The sequence below is a fragment of the Ruditapes philippinarum genome, unplaced genomic scaffold, assembly GCF_026571515.1.
Source record: "Ruditapes philippinarum isolate M1 unplaced genomic scaffold, ASM2657151v2 ctg2_1_1_1_1, whole genome shotgun sequence".
In the NCBI taxonomy this organism is placed as follows: domain Eukaryota; kingdom Metazoa; phylum Mollusca; class Bivalvia; order Venerida; family Veneridae; genus Ruditapes; species Ruditapes philippinarum.
This window is the reverse complement of record NW_026854799.1, coordinates 362,514-382,409: the sequence shown is the minus strand read 5'-3', so window position 1 is coordinate 382,409 and position 19,896 is coordinate 362,514. Positions and strand designations below refer to the sequence as shown.

Genomic DNA, 19,896 nt, shown 5'->3' with positions numbered 1-19,896 from the left:
ATTCGAGCAATTACCTAGACAAGCATCCTGACCAAGTTTGATGATAATTGAGTCAAAAATGTGACACTAGAGTGTTCACAAGGTTTTTCTATTTTTAGCTCCTGTGACCTAGTTTTCCATTCGAGATAAATCATGTTCAAACTTATCCAAGCATCGACTAGACAAGCATTCTGACAAAGTTTGATGATGACTGGGTCAAAAATGTGACACTAGAGTGTTCACAAGGTTTTTCTATTTTTAGCTCCTGTGACCTAGTTTTCCACCCGAGATGACCCATGTTCGAACTCATCCAAACAATTGACTAAACAAGCATCCTGACAAGGTTTCTTAAAAATTGGGTAAAAAATGTGACCACTAGAGTGTTTACAAGGTTTTTCTATTTATAGCTCCTGTGACCTAGTTTTTCATCCGAGATAAACCGTGTGCAAACTCATCAAAGCAATTATCTAAACAAGCATCCCATGATTAGGTAAAAAATGTGACCACTAAAGTGTTCAAAAAGTTTTTCTATTTTTAGCTCCTGTGACCTAGTTTTTCATCAGAGATGACCCATATTCAAACTCATCTAAGCAATTGACTAGACAAGCATCCACACTAAGTTTGATGATGATTGGGTAAAAAATGTGACCACTAGAGTGTTTACAAGGTTTTTCTATTTATAGCTCCTGTGACCTAGTTTTTCATCAGAGATGACCCATATTCGAACTCATCTGCGCAATTATCTAAACAAGCATCCTGACAAAGTTTGATGATGACTGGGTCAAAAATGTAAACACTAGAGTGTTCACAAGGTTTTTCTATTTTTAGCTCCTGTGACCTAGTTTTTCATCAGAGATGACCCATGTTCGAACTCATCCAAGCAATTGACTAGACAAACATTCTGACCAAGTTTGATGATGATTGGTTCAAAAATGTGACCACTAGAGTGTTCACAAGGTTTTTCTATTTATAGCTCCTGTGACCTAGATTTTCATATGAGATGACCCATGTTCGAACTCATCCAAGCGATAATCTAAACAAGCATTCTGACAAAGGTTGATGATGATTGGGTCAAAAATGTGACCACTAGAGTGTTCACAAGGTTTTTCTATTTTTAGCTCCTTTGACCTAGTTTTCCATCCGAAATGACCCAGTTTCGAACTCATCCGAGCAATTGACTAAACAAGCATCCTTACAAAGTTTGATGATGATTGAGTCATAAGTGTGTTCACAAGCAATTGTGGACGAACGACGGACGACGGACAACGGACATTCACCGAGGTGAGCTAAAAAATCAACAAAGGGCCATAATTCTCTTAAATTAGGTCGCAGCGAAAATTCCTTCCTTTACTACCATCTACACCTTAAGGTTGTTCAAAATCTGCCATCTGGTTTAAGAGGAGTTGCGTTCACAAAATTTCTACATAGTATATAGTGAAAAATCAACAAAGGGCAATAATTCTCTTAAATTTGGTTGCAGCAAAAATTCCTTCCTTTACTACCATCTACACATTAATGTTGTTCATCCCTGTAAGTTTAAGCAAAATCTGCCATCCGGTTTAAGAGGAGTTGCGTTCACAAAATTTCTACATAGTATCTAGTAAAAAAATCAACAAAGGGCCATAATTCTGTTAAATTTTGTCGCAGCAAAAATTCCTTCCTTTACGTTTAAGTAAAATCTGCCATCCAGTTTAAGAGGAGTTGCGTTCACAAGATTTCGGGACGTACGGACGGACGGACGGACAAGTGCAACGCTATATGCTCCCACATTGTGGGGGCATAAAAATGTTATCTAATTTTATAAGGTAGCTACCATGACACTAAGCTGTCTTGAGTTTTGATACGTCTTAAGTTTCTGCCATTTTGGTTTAAATTATAAACTGTACAGCCATTTGGTAAAATCATGACATACAAGTATGACTCCTCAGATCTCTTATATTAGGTGGTGTTCTTTCAATGGGTGGAATAAACTTTTGGTATATACATGTAGTATGTTTTGCAGTGGATGGTATAAATTTTGGTATGCCTTGCAGTGAGTGGTATAACATCTGGTACATATGTCTTGTAATGGGTGGTATAACTTTTGTATGTAACATGTCTTGCAGTGGGTGGTATAACTTGTGGTACATAGTATGCCTTGCAGTGGGGGAATACCTTATGGTATGTCTTGCAATGGGTGGTATAACTATTGGTATTTCTTGCAGTGGTTGGTATAACTTGTGGTATGTCTTGCAGTGGTTGGTATAACTTGTGGATGTCTTGCAGTGGTTGGAATAACTTGTGTTTGGTATAACATGTAGTATATCTTGTAATAAGTGGTGTAACTTGTAGTAAGTCTTGTAATGGTTGGTATTACTTGTGGAATGTCTTGCAGTGGTTGTTATAACTTGTGGTATGTCTTGCAATGGGTGGTATAACTTGAGGTATGTCTTGCAATGAGTGGTATTACTTGTGGTATGTCTTGCAGTAATGGGTGGTATAACTTGTGGTAAGTCTTGCAATGGGTGGTATAACTTGAAGTATGTCTTGCAATGGGTGGTATAACTTGAGGTATGTCTTGCAGTAATGGGTGGTATAACTTGTGGTAAGTCTTGCAATGGGTGGTATAACTTGTGGTATGTCTTGCAATGGGTGGTATAACTTGTGGTATGTCTTGCAATGGGTGGTATAACTTGTGGTATGTCTTGCAATGGGTGGTATAACTTGAGGTATGTCTTGCAATGGGTGGTATAACTTGTGGTATGTCTTGCAATGGGTGGTATAACTTGAGGTATGTCTTGCAATGGGTGGTATAACTTGTGGTATGTCTTGCAATGGGTGGTATAACTTGAGGTATGTCTTGCAATGGGTGGTATAACTTGTGGTAAGTCTTGCAATGGGTGGTTTAACTTGAGGTATGTCTTGCAATGGTGGTATAACTTGTGGTAAGTCTTGCAATGGGTGGTATAACTTGAGGTATGTCTTGCAATGGGTGGTATAACTTGTGGTAAGTCTTGCAATGGGTGGTATAACTTGAGGTATGTCTTGCAATGGGTGGTATAACTTGTGGTATGTCTTGCAGTGGTTGGTATATACTTGTAGTATGTCTTGCAGTGGTTGGTATAACTTGTAGTATGTCTTGCAGTGGTTGGTATAACTTGTGGTATGTCTTGCAGTGGTTGATATAACATGTGGTATGTCTTGCAGTGGTTGATATAACTTGTGGTATGTCTTGCAGTGGTTGGTATAACTTGTGGTATGTCTTGCAGTGGTTGGTATAACTTGTGGTATGTCTTGCAGTGGTTGGTATAACTTGTAGTATGTCTTGCAGTGGGTGGTATAACTTGTAGTATGTCTTGCAGTGGGTGGTATAACTTATAGTATGTCTTGCAGTGGGTGGTATAACTTGTAGTATGTCTTGCAGTGGGTGGTATAACTTATAGTATGTCTTGCAGTGGTTGGTATAACTTGTGGTATGTCTTGCAGTGGTTGGTATAACTTGTAGTATGTCTTGCAGTGGTTGGTATAACTTGAGGTATGTCTTGCAAGGGTTGGTATAACTGGTGGTATGTCCGTCTGTCCGTCCGTACGAACCCAGAGGTACTTGTGTGACTTGGAGAACAATGGGTAACAGTAATTCTCTTTGATCCTATTCATTCCGTTTTTACTTGTGTGTCTTTTATTAAGCCTTGTGTGACTAAAAATGGCCAAAAAGATCAAAGGAAAAGTCAGATAAGTACCATTTTGTGAGTACGTCCGTTCGTCCGTCTCCATTATCGTGTCTGCTCTATAAATCCTATACCAATTGAAGGGTTTTCTTCAAACTTGGCTCAAATGTTTACCTCAACAAGGGAATGTGCAGAACCCATGTTGCCCGTGTCAACTCAAGGTCAAGGTCACAATTGAAGGTCAGAGATCAAAAAATCAAATATTAAACAGTATGTTGTTTCCGCTCTGTAAGTCCTACACTAATTGAAAGATTTTCTTCAATCTTAGCTCAAATGTTCACCTCAATAAGGGGATGTGCAGAATTCATGTTGCCCATGTGTCAGCTCGAGGTCAAGATCACAATTGAAGGTCAAATATCAAACAATCAAATATATAACAGTATGTCGTGTCATCTCTGTAAGTCCTACACTAATTGAAAGATTTTCTTTATTCTTGGCCCAAATGTTCTCCTCAACAAGGTAATATGCAGAACCCATGTTGCTCTTTTGCCAGTTAAAGGTCAAGGTCACACTTGAAGGTCAAAAATTGACTTAGAAAATATTCTTAAATTTTAACATTTATTTGAATATTTCTGAAGCTAGAAAAGGTATTTGCTTGAAACTTAATATATATATGAAAGGTCACAATTAAGATATGCAAATCAAATTTCATAACTCTGAATTGCATTTTGACAAAGTTATACCCATTTTTAAGTCTTCAAATTTACATACATTCAAATATTAGACAATATGTTGTGTCCGCTATATAAATCCTATACTAATAGAAGAATTTTCTTCAAACTTTACTCAAATATTCACCTCAACAAGGTTATGTGCAGAACCCATGTTACCTTTGTGTCGGCTTAAGGTCAAGGTAAAAAATGTTCTTAACTTTTAACATGTACTTGAATATTTTTGAAACTAACACAGGTATTTGGTTGAAACTTAAAAGATAATATATGAATAAAGATAACAATATGTCGTGTCCGCTCTTTAAATTCTATACTAATGGAAGGGTTTTCTTCAAACTTGACTCAAATGTTCACCCAAGCTGGGCAATGTGCAGAACCCATCTTACTCTTGTGCCAACTTAAGGTCAAGGCCACACTCGAAGGTCAAAAATTGACTTAGAAAATGTTCTGAAATTTTAACATGTACTTGAATATTTCTAAAACTAGAACAGAGATAATCATTTGAAACTTCAAATATATACGAAGTCAAGTGTCGCAAGTAAGATATGCAGGTCAAATTTCATTACTAAAAAAAGTGGGGGGGGGGGAGGATAATTTTGTGTTGTAATTTGACCATTTTTGTGTCGCCTCTACGGAGTAGTGGCGACATATAGGGATCACTTCTCCGTCGTCTGTCTGTCCGTCTGTCACAAAACTTGTCCGGACTACTCCTCATAAACTACTGGTGCAATTTCATCCAAACTTTTGATCAGTACCAAGTCTAGTTGTGCATATTGTCAGCATTTTCCGGTTCAATGATTTTTCACAAAACTTGTGATCACTGATCGCTTTTGTTATGTCTTAAGATTTATTTACTATAATATTTCTTTAACCAGAACCAATATTTTCTTGAAACTTATGATTTATATGAATGTTTACAAGCAAGCTCAGTTGATGAAAATTCTACAATTCCATTGAATTATGACACAAGTTATGCCCCTTTTAGGCTTAGAAAATGTTCTGATATAACCATTAATACTTAAATGTTTCTGAAACTATAACAGATCTTCACTTGAAACTATATGATATATGAAAGGTCACAAGAATTTTAGCTCAGTATGCAAAGTTTTTCCACTCTTAATTACATTTTGACATAAATATGCTATTTTCTTAACTGATTTTGTTTGTTTTAGTACATTGGGAATATGGAAGGTTATTTGTAACTGTTTCGAACATGATTTGACAATATATATTTATACTGTTACTCGTTCAATTTGTCTTTTTTCACCAGGGAGATAATTTCTTTTTATGTATATGTATTTGTGCCACTAAAGTTATTCCCTTAACCACCTTTCCAAGTCATCTTCTGTCAAGGACATTGGTGGGGGTATGAATCGCATTCAGCGAAAGTTCTAGTTTATAATGAAAATCTACAACTGTAGTGGCACCTGCCATAATAAAGTGATATTTTCTGCATAAACTTGTGTATTTACATTTTTTATTTTGTGTGTGAATCATTTAAAAAAATCTTTTATTTCATTTAAATTCAAAAATGGTCAGAGACATACCTATGCCATGCCATTTAGGTGAATTCCCCAGAGCTTACCTCTTGAATGTACAAAAAGTACTGGAAAACGGTGATTAGCAAGGTTTTCGAATTCATGAATACCTTCACTGCAGATTGGAGAAATAGAAATATATAAAGAAATGACTCAAAAAATATTCAAGAACAGTTTAAATTCATTTTTATTAATATACATTAGTTTGTTCAGAATTTTCTTGACAAAAAAAGCTACTTCAATATAACAAAAAGCATCTATAAAATTATATAACTAATTATGATAATTGTGTAACAAAATTACATAATCTTAATAAATATATGTTGTAAACTTTTTTGTGCAGAAATCACTAGCACATAAATGAATAGAAAATGATATATTTGAAAACTTATTTTAATGCCTTCTTAACATTGACAGTATTGATACTTCTAGGAAAATTGATGAAAAGCAGAAAATAGCTCATCCAGTAAGTAAAAGTATAGTTTATAAAAATGCTCCTGTTTTCATTTTATGTTGTCATTTTCATAACATTCCATTAAAAGTTAATATACAAAATTCATTCATCTGAAAAGCCATGAAAAGTTGACATTTCTGTACAAAAAATAAAAAAAAAACAACATATATGCAATAGAACAAAATATAATATCAAATGCCTTTAAAAATATTACAACATTTTTAGCTCACCTGAGCTAGCTGAGGATGAGCTTTTAGGATCGTTGAATGTCCGTCGTCCGTCCACACTTGTTCGTTAACACTCTAGTGGTCACATTTTTGCCTCAATCATCATCAAACTTTGTCAGGATTCTTATCTAGGTAATAGCTCGGATGAGTAAGAACATGGGTCATCTCAGATGAAAAACTAGGTCACAGGAGGTAAAAGTAGAAAACCTTGTTAACACTCTAGTACTCACATTTTTGCCTCAATCACCATCAAACTTAGTCAAGATGCTTGTCTAGGTAATAGCTTAGATGATTTTAATCATGGGTCATCTCGGATGAAAAACTAGGTCACGGGAGCTAAAAATAGAAAAATCCTTTTAACACTTTAGTGGTCACATTTTTGACTAAATCATCATCAAACTTGGTCATGATGCTTGTCTAGATAATTGCTTGGATAAGTTCGAACATGGGTCATCTCGGATGAAAAACTAGGTCACAGAAGCTAAAAATAGAAAAACCTTTTTAACAGTCTAGTGGTCACATTTTTGACTCATTTATCATCAAACTTGGTCAGGATGCTTGTCTAGGTAAATGCTTGGATGAGTTCGAACATGGGTCATCTTGGATGAAAAACTTGGTCACAGGACCTAAAAATAGAAAAATCTTGTTAACACCCTAGTGGCTACTGTTTTAATCCAAATATCCTGGAAATTGGTCTTAAAGTTTGTTTTGATGATTTCTAGGTCAAGAACGAATATAAATGACCTGAGTTTAAAAACTGGGTAACACCGCCCAAATATGGAAAAACCTTGTAAACACTCTAGTGGTCAAATTTTTGACTCAATTATCATCAAACTTGGTCAGGATGCTTGTCTAGGTAATTGCTCGGATGAGTCCGAACATGAGTCATCTTGGATGAAAAACTAGCTCACAGGAGCTAAAAATAGAAAAATCTTGTGAACACCCTAGTGGCTACTGTTTTGATGCAAGTATCCTGGAAAATGGTCTGAAAGTTTGTTTTGATGATTTCTAGATCAAGTTCGAATATAGGTCACCTGGGGTTAAAAACTAGGTCTCACTGCTCAAATATGGATAATCCTTGTTAACACACTAGTGGTCACATTTTTGACGCACCTATCATGAAACTTCCAACATACATTTTGTATGGTCACATTTGATTAAATGTTCTTAACGAGAAGTTAATCATGAATTAACTAGAAGTTAACCAGAAGTTAGGTATAACAGTAGACATTTTTATTTGTTCCTGGCTCATGTTGACAGATGGTTTTTGTTCACATTTTGTTCCTGGCTCATGTTGACAGATGGTTTTCTGGGTTTTTGTCCACATTTTGTTCCTGGCCCATGGTGACAGATGGTTTTTGTTCACGGCTCATGTTTACAGATGGTTTATGTCCACATTTTGTTCCTGGCTCATGTTCACAGATGGTTTTTGTTCATATTTTATTCCTGGCTCATGTTGACAGATGGTTTTTGTTCACATTTTCTTCCAGGCTCATGTTGACAGATGGTTTTTGTCCACCTTTTGTTCCTGGCTCATGTTGACAGATGGTTTTTGTCCACATATTGTTTCTGGCTCATGTGGACAGATGGTTTTTGTCCACATTTTGTTTCTGGCTCATGTTGACAGATGGTTTTTGTCCACATTTTGTTCTATATTATACACAATAAAACCAAACTGATTATATCAGTAAGAGAGGTTCAAATGAAAATTACACTGTAGATAATCTACATACACATTATTTCATTTTTCTATGTAATCTCATTACATGTTTTGGCTTCTAAAATGTTTGGTTAAGTTGAATGAGGCATTGCATAGAGAACAAGCACAAGCAATTTCGAACGACACATATGCCCCCTTTCTAGCCCTTGACTCACATAATTGGTAATTTTGTTATAGAAACTTTCCATACATGGGTACATGGAAGTGTTCAATTATGGAAAAAAGAAAAATAATTAAGACTTTGAGATAAATATTTTTCAAGATAATGAGACATTTAAGGCCCCTGTGACCTAGACCTTTGAACTAGTGACCCAAAATCAATAGGGGTCATCTCATAGTAATGACCAATCAGTATTAGAAATATGAAGACTTTGTGATAAATAGCTTTCAAGATAATGAGCGAAAACCATACTAACATTCAAGAATGACCATGATCTTTGACCTAGTGACCCAAAATCAAAAAGGGTCACTTACTAGTTATGACCAATCAGTATGTGAAATATGAAGACTTTGTGATAAAACGTCTTCAAGATTATATGGAGAAACCATTCTGACATTTAAGGCCCCTTGACCTTTGATCTAGTGACCCCAAAAGCATTACGGATCATCTGTTGGTTATGAACAATCACTATGTGAAATATGAAGACTTTTTGATAATTATCTTTCAAGATAATGAGCTGAAATGTTACTACCATTCAAATACCCTGTGACCTTGACCTTTGACCTGATGACCCATAATCAATACGGGTCATCTACTATTTATTACCAATCATTATGTGAAATATGAAGACTTTTTTATTAATTGTGACCAAAATAATGAGCAAAAACCATTCTGACATTTAAGGCACCTGTGACCTTGACCTTTGACCTATGAACCAAAAATCAATAGGGGTCATCTACTGGTTGTGACCAATCAATATGTGAAATATGTAGACTTTGTAATGAATACTTTTCAAGATTATCAGCGGAAACCATTCAAACAGTTAAGGCCCCTGTGACAATGACCTTTTACCTAGTGACCCTAAAATCTATAAGGGGTCATTTACTAGTTATGATCAATCAATATGTGAAATATGAAGACTTTTTGATAAAAAGTAACCAAGACAATAAGCGGTAATCATATTACCATTCAATGCCCCTGTTACTTTGACCTTTGACCTTGTGACCAAACAATTAATAGGGGTTACTACTAGTTATGATCGATCAATATGTGAAATATGAAGACTTTGCAATGATTTGTAACCAAGATAATGAGCGGAAACCATTCTGTTATTTGAGACCCCTGTGACATTGACCTTTGACCTAGTTACCCTAAAATCAATAGGGGTCATCTACGAGTTATGACCAATCAATATGTGAAATATGAAGACTTTGTGATAAATAGTAATCAAGATAATATGCGGAAATCATATTACCATTCAAGGCCCCTATGACCTTGACCTTTGAACTAGTGACCAAAAAATCAATAGGGTTCATCAACAAGTTATATAACGACCAATCAATATGTGAAATATGAAGACTTTGTGATGAATACTTTTCAAGATAATCAGCGGAAACAATTCTGACATTTAAAGCCCTGTGACCTTGACCTTTGACTTAGTGACCCCAAAATAAATAGGGGTCATATACTAATTATGACCAATCAATATGTGAAATATGAAGACTTTGTGACGAACACTTTCAAGATAATCAGCGGAAACCATTTTCACATTCAAGGCCCCTGTAACCTTCACCTTTGACCTAGTGACTCCAAAATCAGTAAGGTCACCTACTAGTTTTGACCAATCACTATGTGAAATTTGAAGACTTTCTGATAAATAGTTTTCAAGATATCAGCGGAATTCATGTGGTCTAACAACGGACAGACCGACGGACAGACCGACAAACAGACCGACATTAGCAAAACAATATACCCTTATTCTTCGAAAGAGGGAAGGGACATAATTAGAAAAAAAGAGCAACATATACATGACATATGTTTGTCTCCAAAGGTTAAAAATAAAATTTATTCCAAGGTCAAACTATATATCATCAACAATGTTACATTAAGTTTACTAAGCTTAAAAATGAATATTTCAAAACAAACATAATGAGAGGGCAATGATGGCCCTGAAATCGCTCACCTGGATATAAAACTCTCCATGAAAAGGAACAAGTAAAAATGTAATCGATTAAGAAAAGTAGATATAAAATCTGAATCTAAAACTGATATCACAAAGTTCATATCTGAAAAAGTGCATGTGCAAAAAAAATGCTGGTTGCTATTGTTGAGGAAAAACAACAGTTCCAAAAGATGTGTAAAGATAAGAAAAATCAATGACCCCCTAGGGCGGGAGAAATTTTGACCCCAGGGCTTTTATTTGAACAAACTTGGTAGACACCAATAAGATTTTTCATGCTTAATATCTGATGGGTCTGTCACACCATGTTCTGGTCAACGATCTCTGAATGTTTAAATCGTTCAATTTTTTAGTGGTTTAGAATGAGGTTGACACATCTGGTGTTTTAACGTGTGCCTAACGCATAACTAGAATGTGTCAAACACACAGGAAGAGTGAAACATTGACCAAGTAAGATATCCCTGAAACCCACAAGCGTGTGCTAACGTGCCACTGGCCCGGGTAACACCAAACGAGCGTTGTAAGCGTGTGACTAGTGTTTGAATAATGACAGAACAGCGTCTTGCTGGCGTGTTAATTTTTACGGTCTAACGGGTACAAGACAGACGCTGGAAATTTTATAGTAAATTCAGAGCAAGGGAGCCCGTATAGCAAAATCAATTAGAGAGCAAGACTTGTAATCTCGACATTGTGGGTTCCATCCCGGGCTGGCAAACTAAAAATTACTAATCAGACTTTCGGATGAGACTTTAAATGGGAGTATGAGTGCTTAAACACTTTTCACGTAAAAGAACTAGGAGAAGCTCTAACAATTTGGGCAATTTTCTGTATTTTGCACTATCTCCAAAATCTAAAATGAATAATACTCTTCTGGAGGACTCGCCCATAATTTGAGTATAAATAAACTCAAATAAACACACAATGAATTCCCTTGTTCTTGTGAGTTTGAACAGTCAGCATCATAACGCCAAGACAAAAAAGTTGGGATGAGAGCTTTTCCTACTAGCTACTGCCAAACCTTTTCCCCTTTATATACTCATGATTTAGCCCAATACTGAAATCTTCGTCGTAGTCTTCTTCTCACGATGTGTTCAGCTATGTTTAAGAAAGCATATAGCCTACTAATTCTTTCAGGGTTTTCCATAGTTGGTGTTCTCGACGATAGCCCAAAATCAAATTAACCTTTTTACATATGCATGGACGTTTGTGAATGACGCTCAAATGACGCTCAATGAACGCCAAAAGGACGTTCCACGTTTTGTGCGCTTGCCAAGTTCGAATATGGGTAATCTCGGGTCAAAAACTAGGTCCCAGGAGATGAAAATAGATTTTTTTGTTAACACTCTAGTGGCTACAGTTTTGATTCAAATATTATTGAAATTTGTCAGGGAGGTTGTTATAATGATTTATATAGTTTTACTGTGGGTCATCTTGGGTCCAAAACTAGGTCACAGAAGTTAAAAATTGAAAAAAAGAATGTTAACGCTCTAGGGGCTACTGTTTCAGTCTTAATATCCTGGTAATTGATCAGGGTAAATGTTTTGACGCTTTCTATGTCAAGTTCGAAAATGGGTCCTCTCCGATCAAAAACTAGGTCACAGGACCTAAAAATTGAAAAATCTTGTTAAGAGACTAGTGGGTGCAGTTTTTCATCTAAATAATCTAGAAATTGGTCAGGGAGGTGTTTTTTAAATGATTTTTAAGTCAAGTTTGAATATTGATAATCTAGGGTCAACAACTAGGTCACGAGCTAAAAATAGAAAAACCTTGTAAACACTCTAGGGGCTACTGTTTCAGTCCAAATATCCTTGGAATTGGTCAAAAGAGTTGTTTTTATAATTTCTAGGTTCAAGTTTGAATTTTTTTCAGCTTCAGGTCCACAAATGTGGAACCCCATTTATTAATAAATCAAAATCATACAATCGTTCAATTATGCATAATCATACAAATACACATCATACGGTAAATCATTAAACATTAAAAAGGAGACATAAGATTTTCATACTACATTTAAAGCATAAATTTTGAAATTGATGAGATATATAAAAAGAAAATTAGAAGAAAACAATGGTTTATAATTGCATTGTATGATAATAATAAACGGATGTTTGTTTTATTTATATACAGTTTATTTCATTTTTTTTCATCCTGTCTTCCGAAGTGTCCCCAGCAAGATAACCTAAACAATAAGTGTATACGAAAAACAAATTAGGTCTTCCCGTGGATAGTTATTGAAGAACGAGTAAAAAAGTATTATATAAAAGTATTATTTTATGTGTAGGTATACTTATAAACACCGTGGACAAGGATGGACATTTCCGGTTTTTGCCATTCATTGCTAGGTCAACTGCTCACAAACAGTATCACAAACAAAATACTTTTTTTGTGCAAACCAGTGACTATGTACTATCTCAGTGTAGCAATTGGATAACAAGTTAGCCAATTTACATAAATCTTTAAACACTGGAAAGGTCCATTATCTCAATTAAAATAAACCACATTTATTGTCTCCTAACGAGATAGTTGAAAAGTTTGCATGTTAAAATTTTGGTTATTATACCTACACGTGTAAATACATCTTTTTGCAACAAGAAAAATAAAATTTAATGTTTCATCCGTTTTCTTAGGATCAGTTATCCCAAAAAGAATTTCTTCTTTTGAGAGTTCATAATCTGTAATATTCGGGCATTTAGTTTTAATGAAAATTTTTAAAGTCCGCCAAAATTGACTTACATACCGACATTCATAAAACAAGTGTAAAAGGGTTTCGTTACTTTCCCTGCAAAAAGTGCACATATTATCATCTTTTATTCCAATCTTAGTTTAAAAAGTATTTGTTGCTAAGATTCTATTTATTAATTTGTGTTGGAAGTATCTGGTAATAAAAGTTCATGTTTCCATTGAACTTGAGATTTCGGAACTTTTTTTATTTTTTACAAGTTTTTCAAAAATAGAATGACATCCCTTTATATTTTGCGTGATGACATGAATTTGCTTAATAAAGATTATTGGTTTATAATTGTTAGAAGTTTCAGTGTTGATTTCAAGTTTAACTCTTAGATTTATTAGCGCTCTTAAAAATCCTTCATATTGTAGGAAATTTATATTTATTTGTAAAATATTTTGTATAGATTGTAAACTTTAGAATGACCATTATTGTCAATTAAATCAGCGACAAAACTTATACTATTTTGAAATAGATATTGTAAAAATTTGTTGTACCTCCGACCTTCACTGTTGGATTGAACCAAATTGGTTGCCTGAGATATTCATTCCAATTTATCATTTGTACTTTCGAATAAAACGTTATCCATGATGTAAAGACTTCGTTCCAGAAGGGGTTGTCGATTCTTGATAATTAATTTTTAATAAAATCTGGTCCGAATTTGGAAAAATTACATATATCAGGAAAAGAATTTTCAAAGATATTTTTCCAATTTTTTGTTTTCATGTAGAATACGTCTAATCAAACCTAGCTTTAAAAATGAATAAAAGATTTTAATTCTATCATCTTCGGGAATTGTTCGAAAGAAAATTGAAAAATAAAGTTTCTAGTTCTTTAATAACTTTGTTTGATGGATTAGGAAGAGAAATAAGCAAATGATTGATTTTTGATAGAGCCATCGTTTTAATAACACTTATTTTCCCCTACGTGGTAAAAATTCTTTTTGACCATTGTTGCAGTAATGATTTTATGTCTTCTATTGTATCGTTATAGTTAAGACTAATTATATCTTTCAGATTGAGTATTTAATTCCGAGAACAGTTAAAGTTTCTTTTTCCCCACGTCAGATTTTCTCATATTTGAAATTCAATATTACTTCCTTTCATGCTTCCAAACCAAATAATTTTTTTTCTATATTAATGTGAAGGCCGGAGGCGTTAGCATATAGAATTTTAGCACCAAAAGTGTATTCTTTAGAGCTTTTTCTGTACCATCCAAAGTAAGAGATGTGTCATCTGTGTACTGTGAAACAAGATGTTCCTTATTACCTATTTTAATACCAGTAATACTGTCATTTTTACGTATAAAGCGGGCCAATACCTCTGCAAAGAGAATGAAAATATAGGGGGATAATGGGTCTCCTTGTCTACAGCCACATTTTATAGAGAACCAATCCGAGATATGTCCATTTGCTTGAGCACACGACTTTATGTTAAAGTAAAAAGCATTTAGCCATTTCTTAATAGAGCAACCAAAATTAAAGGAGTCTAATGTTTTAAATATAAATGCCCTTTCTAGAGAATCAAAAGCCTTTTCAATGTCGATTAGTAAAAGTAGGTCCGGTATATCATATTTTATGTAAAATGAAAAAGGTCATATAAGCTTCTTGTATTTTCTCCTCAAAGTTCAAAATTTTTCCAACATTCAGGAAATATAAGTTTGTCCAAAATCATTGAACCACGACCAAATTCAAACTTAAACTGCTTATTCCTAAGATGTATATATTATTTTCAAAGTGAAATGGACATAACTCTGCCAAAAATCATCGAACCATGACCAAATTCCAACTTGACCTGCGCATTCCTTTGACATATCCTTTGTCAAATTTGAGTTGAATATGTAACACTGTTGGGTAGATAATGAACAGAAACTGTAACTTTCATATTATTTTCAAAGTGAAAGGGGCATTACTCTGCCAAAAATCATCAAACCATGACCATGACCAAATTCGAACTTGACCTGTATTTTCTCATGACATATCCATATGTCAAGTTTGAGTTGAATGTGTTGTACCGTTGGGGAGATGATGAACAGAAACTGAAAGTTTCATATTATTTTCAAAGTAAAAGAGGCATAACTCTGCCAAAAATCATTGAACCATGACCAAATTCGAACTTGACCTGTATTTTTTCATGACATATCCATATGTTAAGTTTGAGTTGAATGTGTTGTACCGTTGGGGAGAAAATGAACGGAAACTAAAAATTTCATATTATTTTCAAAGTAAAAGGGCATAACTCTGCCAAAAATCATCGAACCATGACCAAATTCAAACTTGGCCTGTATTTTCTAATGACATATCAATATGTCAAGTTTGAGTTGAATTTGTTGTACTGTTGGGGAGATAATGAACGGAAACTGAAAATTTCATATTATTTTCAAAGTAAAAGGGGCATAACTCTGCCAAAAATCATCGAACCACGACCAAATTCGAACTTGACCTGTATTTTCTCATGACATATCCATATGAATGTGTGCAACCGTTACTAAGATAATGAACGGAAACTGATGATGACGGAATGACAGAATGACGGAAAGATGGAACAGGGTAACACTATATGCCCCGGCCATTATATGGCGGGGCATAAAAAGGAAGTTTTTTATTCTATTTGCGATACAAGCAGATGCGATTTTTTAAATTCTATTTGCGATACAAGCAGATGCGATTTTATAAGAGACATTTTGTAGAGATATTGGGCGCCAATTTTTTACAAGTCTTTTGTCTTTTTTCACCCTTTGGAATACATATAATGACACCTTCTTTTCTTTTTGAAGTATTGATAATTCATTATTTTCACAGCTGTAATTTATTAATCTGATATTAAAATCTCCAATATCTTTCCAAAAGAATTAGAAAAAAAAAGCTGTAAAACCTCTGAACCAGAGCTTTTTGAGTTCTTCATATTTGAAAGGGCAAAAGACGCCTCTTCTTTTGAACCTTCTATAGAATTACTTTGGTCAAGAAAATATTTAGGAATATCATTAAAATTCAAGTGTTCTTTTAAGTTAATATCTGTGATTTTTCTGTCGGAATATAGGTTTTTATAAAAAAAATTTGACTTATTTTATAATCTCTTGCTCGGTTTCGGTTGTATCCCCATTAGATTTTATTAAATTGGGCATGCATTTACTAATATAATTTCGATGTTCTAGTAAACAGAAATATTTAGTAGGTTTTTCTCCTTTATCTACCCATATTGCTTTTGACCTTATTTATAAACCTTTAAATTTCTTTTCTCTTGTGGTATTTAATTCGTTCATTTTAGTTCGAATTGCGTCCTCAATATTATCTTGTTCATTTTCCTGAAGTTTATTCAAATTTTCGATAAGCTCTTTTTCTTTTTTGTCTGATTGTATTTTTTAAGAAGGTGGAATATGAAATTGATTTGCCGCGAATTTCCATAAGCAATGTTTGAAAGAAAAGTTGGTCATTTATATTAAATTTTATATCAATATCTGTAATTCTATCTAAGTTTTGATTTTCTTCAGCATAAATTTGTTTCGTTTCCTTTACAACCTTTTTGATTTGTTCAATATATTTACTATCTTTCAATAATGAGTTATTAAATTTCCAGAAGAGCTTATTTCGTTTAATAGCGTTTCCTTTTATTATAAGACAGACAATAGAATGGTCACTTCTGTATCCAAAATCCATCCTAGATTCATGGTTTTTATTATAAGACAGACAATAGAATGGTCACTTCTGTATCCAAAATCTATCCTAGATTCATAGACACTTAAAAAGATTTTCGGAGATAAGAAAAAAAATCAAGCCTACTTTGTTTGCTAAGATTTTGAGTACGCCATGTAACTTTTTTAGTTTCGATATGAAGTTCGCGCCATATGTAAATAAGATTAAATTCAGCTTTAAGTTCCAGTATTGAAAATATACATAATTTACGTCTTTTCTGTGCTGGTTGGTTTTGTATACAATCAGAATAAATAATCTATTTGTTTTAAATATTAGACTATAATTAGTACAGTATTGATTGAAATTACTGAGAAGTAAGAGTTTTAAGATCATTTGACCTGTTTTGATAAATGAAAAGTCTTAGCAAAAAGCATTTAAAAGAGAAATATCAATGAAAATTTGAAATAAATCAATAAATAAATAAATAGAGTACTGCAAGCATGCTCTACATGTTAATTGTGGATTGTGTGTTTTTTTAAGATAATATCTTTACATATCTCTGTATAATTAAATTGTCTGAAGATATAGAAAGAGCTACATCTGTTGTACATGTATAGTATGTATATAGTTTGTATCATATTTAAATAATCCACCATCATACTCTTTGTGGCTGTAATTTATGTTCAATTATTTTACATTAAAAAGAAAGAGAAAAGACAAAAATAATACAAAAAATACCGCTTCATACACATGTGTTTCTCAACCTTTCATTTCACTGTAAAATTTATATAATTACTAAGAAAGAGTTTGTTAATGGATTCATTATAATGTTAAAATAAAAGTGGGAGTAATCAGAAAAATAAAAACAGTATGAAAGTCAGACTTTCTTTTGTACAATGCATATCTAAGTACATATGCCTAATATTTTAATCATTAATAGGATATATCTCCCGTATATACATTCAACTTGAAACATCTGGCACATATGTATATATGTTGTTAATTTATTGTAATATACATGTATGAACTGTAAAGCTTTTTTATCATTTACCTCAAAATAACATTTATAATGTACATTTTTAGTGATAGGGTAACCCATTTGCTAATATAGTTAATATGTAAATAATAATACAACAGCATCTAATTGTTTGAAATTGTTTAACTGGAGACAGGGTAAAAACATTCGATATCTGTTTTACCGTAATAATTTGGCAGCAGTTATATTTAGGCATTGAAAAATGAAAACATTTGACATACTATCCGTATAAGGAAGAGTTTACTTTATTTTTGTCAAACTGTTACCTTTGTTAACTGAAAATGTAATGTATGCATGTAAAAAAAACAACAAAAACAATCAAACTCCAAAAACATAAAATCTAACATTCAGTATATATCTATAGTGTAACATTACAGTATTTTATTATGATAATCTGACCAAAAATGAAATGAAAAGAGAATAATAAAAAAGAAAGAAAAAACTATTTTAGAATTCAACTTTTCTGCAGCTTGTTTAGAATATATTGTTTTTAGAAGTCTACTAGTGTCATAGGTATTCCACTTCTCATCTCTGGACTTTCTTATTTGCAGGATCACCTTATCACTAAGTTCTAGGATTCTGTTTTAAACTTGTTCACACCATCTGCAGGATTTGAATATTGGTCGTCTCGGGTCAAAAACTATGTGACAGGAGCTGAAAATAGATAAATCTTATTAACTCTCTAGTAGCTGAAACTAATTTTAAGTTATTTTAAGTTCTGTCTTTTGGTTCCAATGGCAACCAGAGTTCTGCATGGAATTAAATTATTTGAACAATTTTTAAAGGTGACCATCAAAGGAACATTTCGAACATTTCCTATGAAGTCTGGATTAAATCGGCTTAGCTGTTTATGAGGAGATGTCGTTGAAAGTAAAAGTTTACGGACAGACGACGGAGAAAAGGGATTACAAAAGCTCACCCTGTCACTTAGTGACAGATGAGCTAAAAATTGTCAGAAATGAAATATCATTTATCTGGACTTTATATTTTGAAAATTTCCACTTCTTCAAGATCTGGTATAACATTATTTGACATCCACATGAAATGGCACATACATGCGAGATCATTCAACCGGAAGTAAAAAAGATTCGCAGTCATTTTATTTTGAATAATAAACTAAAGAAGTAATTATCACATTTTTTCTTTAAAACTTGTTATAAAATTATCTCCCCTGTTGGATGATAAGATCGAGTTGGATCGAGTATTTGGGTAGAATGACTAACAGGTATAAATTATAAATAGAGATTATTTTAAATGTTTTGCAAATTTGTTCCAAAATATTATAATGACTTGCATGGGAACACTTGAAATGAAATATTTGTAAATAATTTGACAAGTAAATTTTCATAAAGCAAGAGGGCCAAGATCTCTCAAGACCTGACCCATCATTTCATTGTAGGTCAAGAGATATGAAAAATATCAAAATTAGGTCAGCTGATATAAAAATTCAATTCAGCATCAAAAATTTCACCCCTGGCCAAATGTTCAAATCTGTATGTCAAAAAACAAGAACGTTGGTAAAATGATATCAAAATTTCAAAAGTAGGTCAGATAAAATCATTATTTAACTGGACATCAAAATTACACCCTTGGTCCAAAATCCGTGTCTGTATGTCAAAAAGCAAGAAAGTAGGTCAAATAATATCAATAATATCAAAAGTAGGTCAGCTGATATCAAAATTCTATTTTGCATCAGAAATTACACCCATGATTCAAATTTCAAGTCTGCACTAAAAAGTATCGAGAAACTAGTTCAAACGATATCATTTATATCGAAAGTAGGTCAGTTGATATCAAAATTCAATTCGGCATCAGAAATCACATTTTTTGGTCCAAATTTCAAGTCAGTTTGATGACAATTGAAAATGTTCTTTACATCCGAGATGATCCATGTTCAAATTCATCCGAGCAATTACCTAGACAAGCATCCTGACAAAGTTTGACTATGATTGAGTCAAAAATGTGACCACTAGAGTGTTAACAAGAACTTTGCAAATTTGGGCATTGTGACCTAGTTATTGACCCCATGTTACATGTATTCGAACTTGACCTAGAAATCATCGAAACAAACTTTCTGATCAATTTTGA

General features: G+C 33.4%; 1 protein-coding gene across 1 annotated transcript in view; it reads right to left on the bottom strand.

Moving 5' to 3' along the window:
* Positions 1–16,086: 16,086 nt before the first annotated feature.
* Positions 16,087–19,896, bottom strand: part of LOC132741102 (receptor tyrosine-protein kinase erbB-3-like) — an 82,742-nt gene continuing 78,932 nt past the window's right edge. Inside the window, exon 18 of the mRNA XM_060729197.1 lies at positions 16,087–18,462. The gene's annotated coding sequence lies outside the window, so the exon portion shown is untranslated. The remainder of the gene's footprint in view (positions 18,463–19,896) is intronic.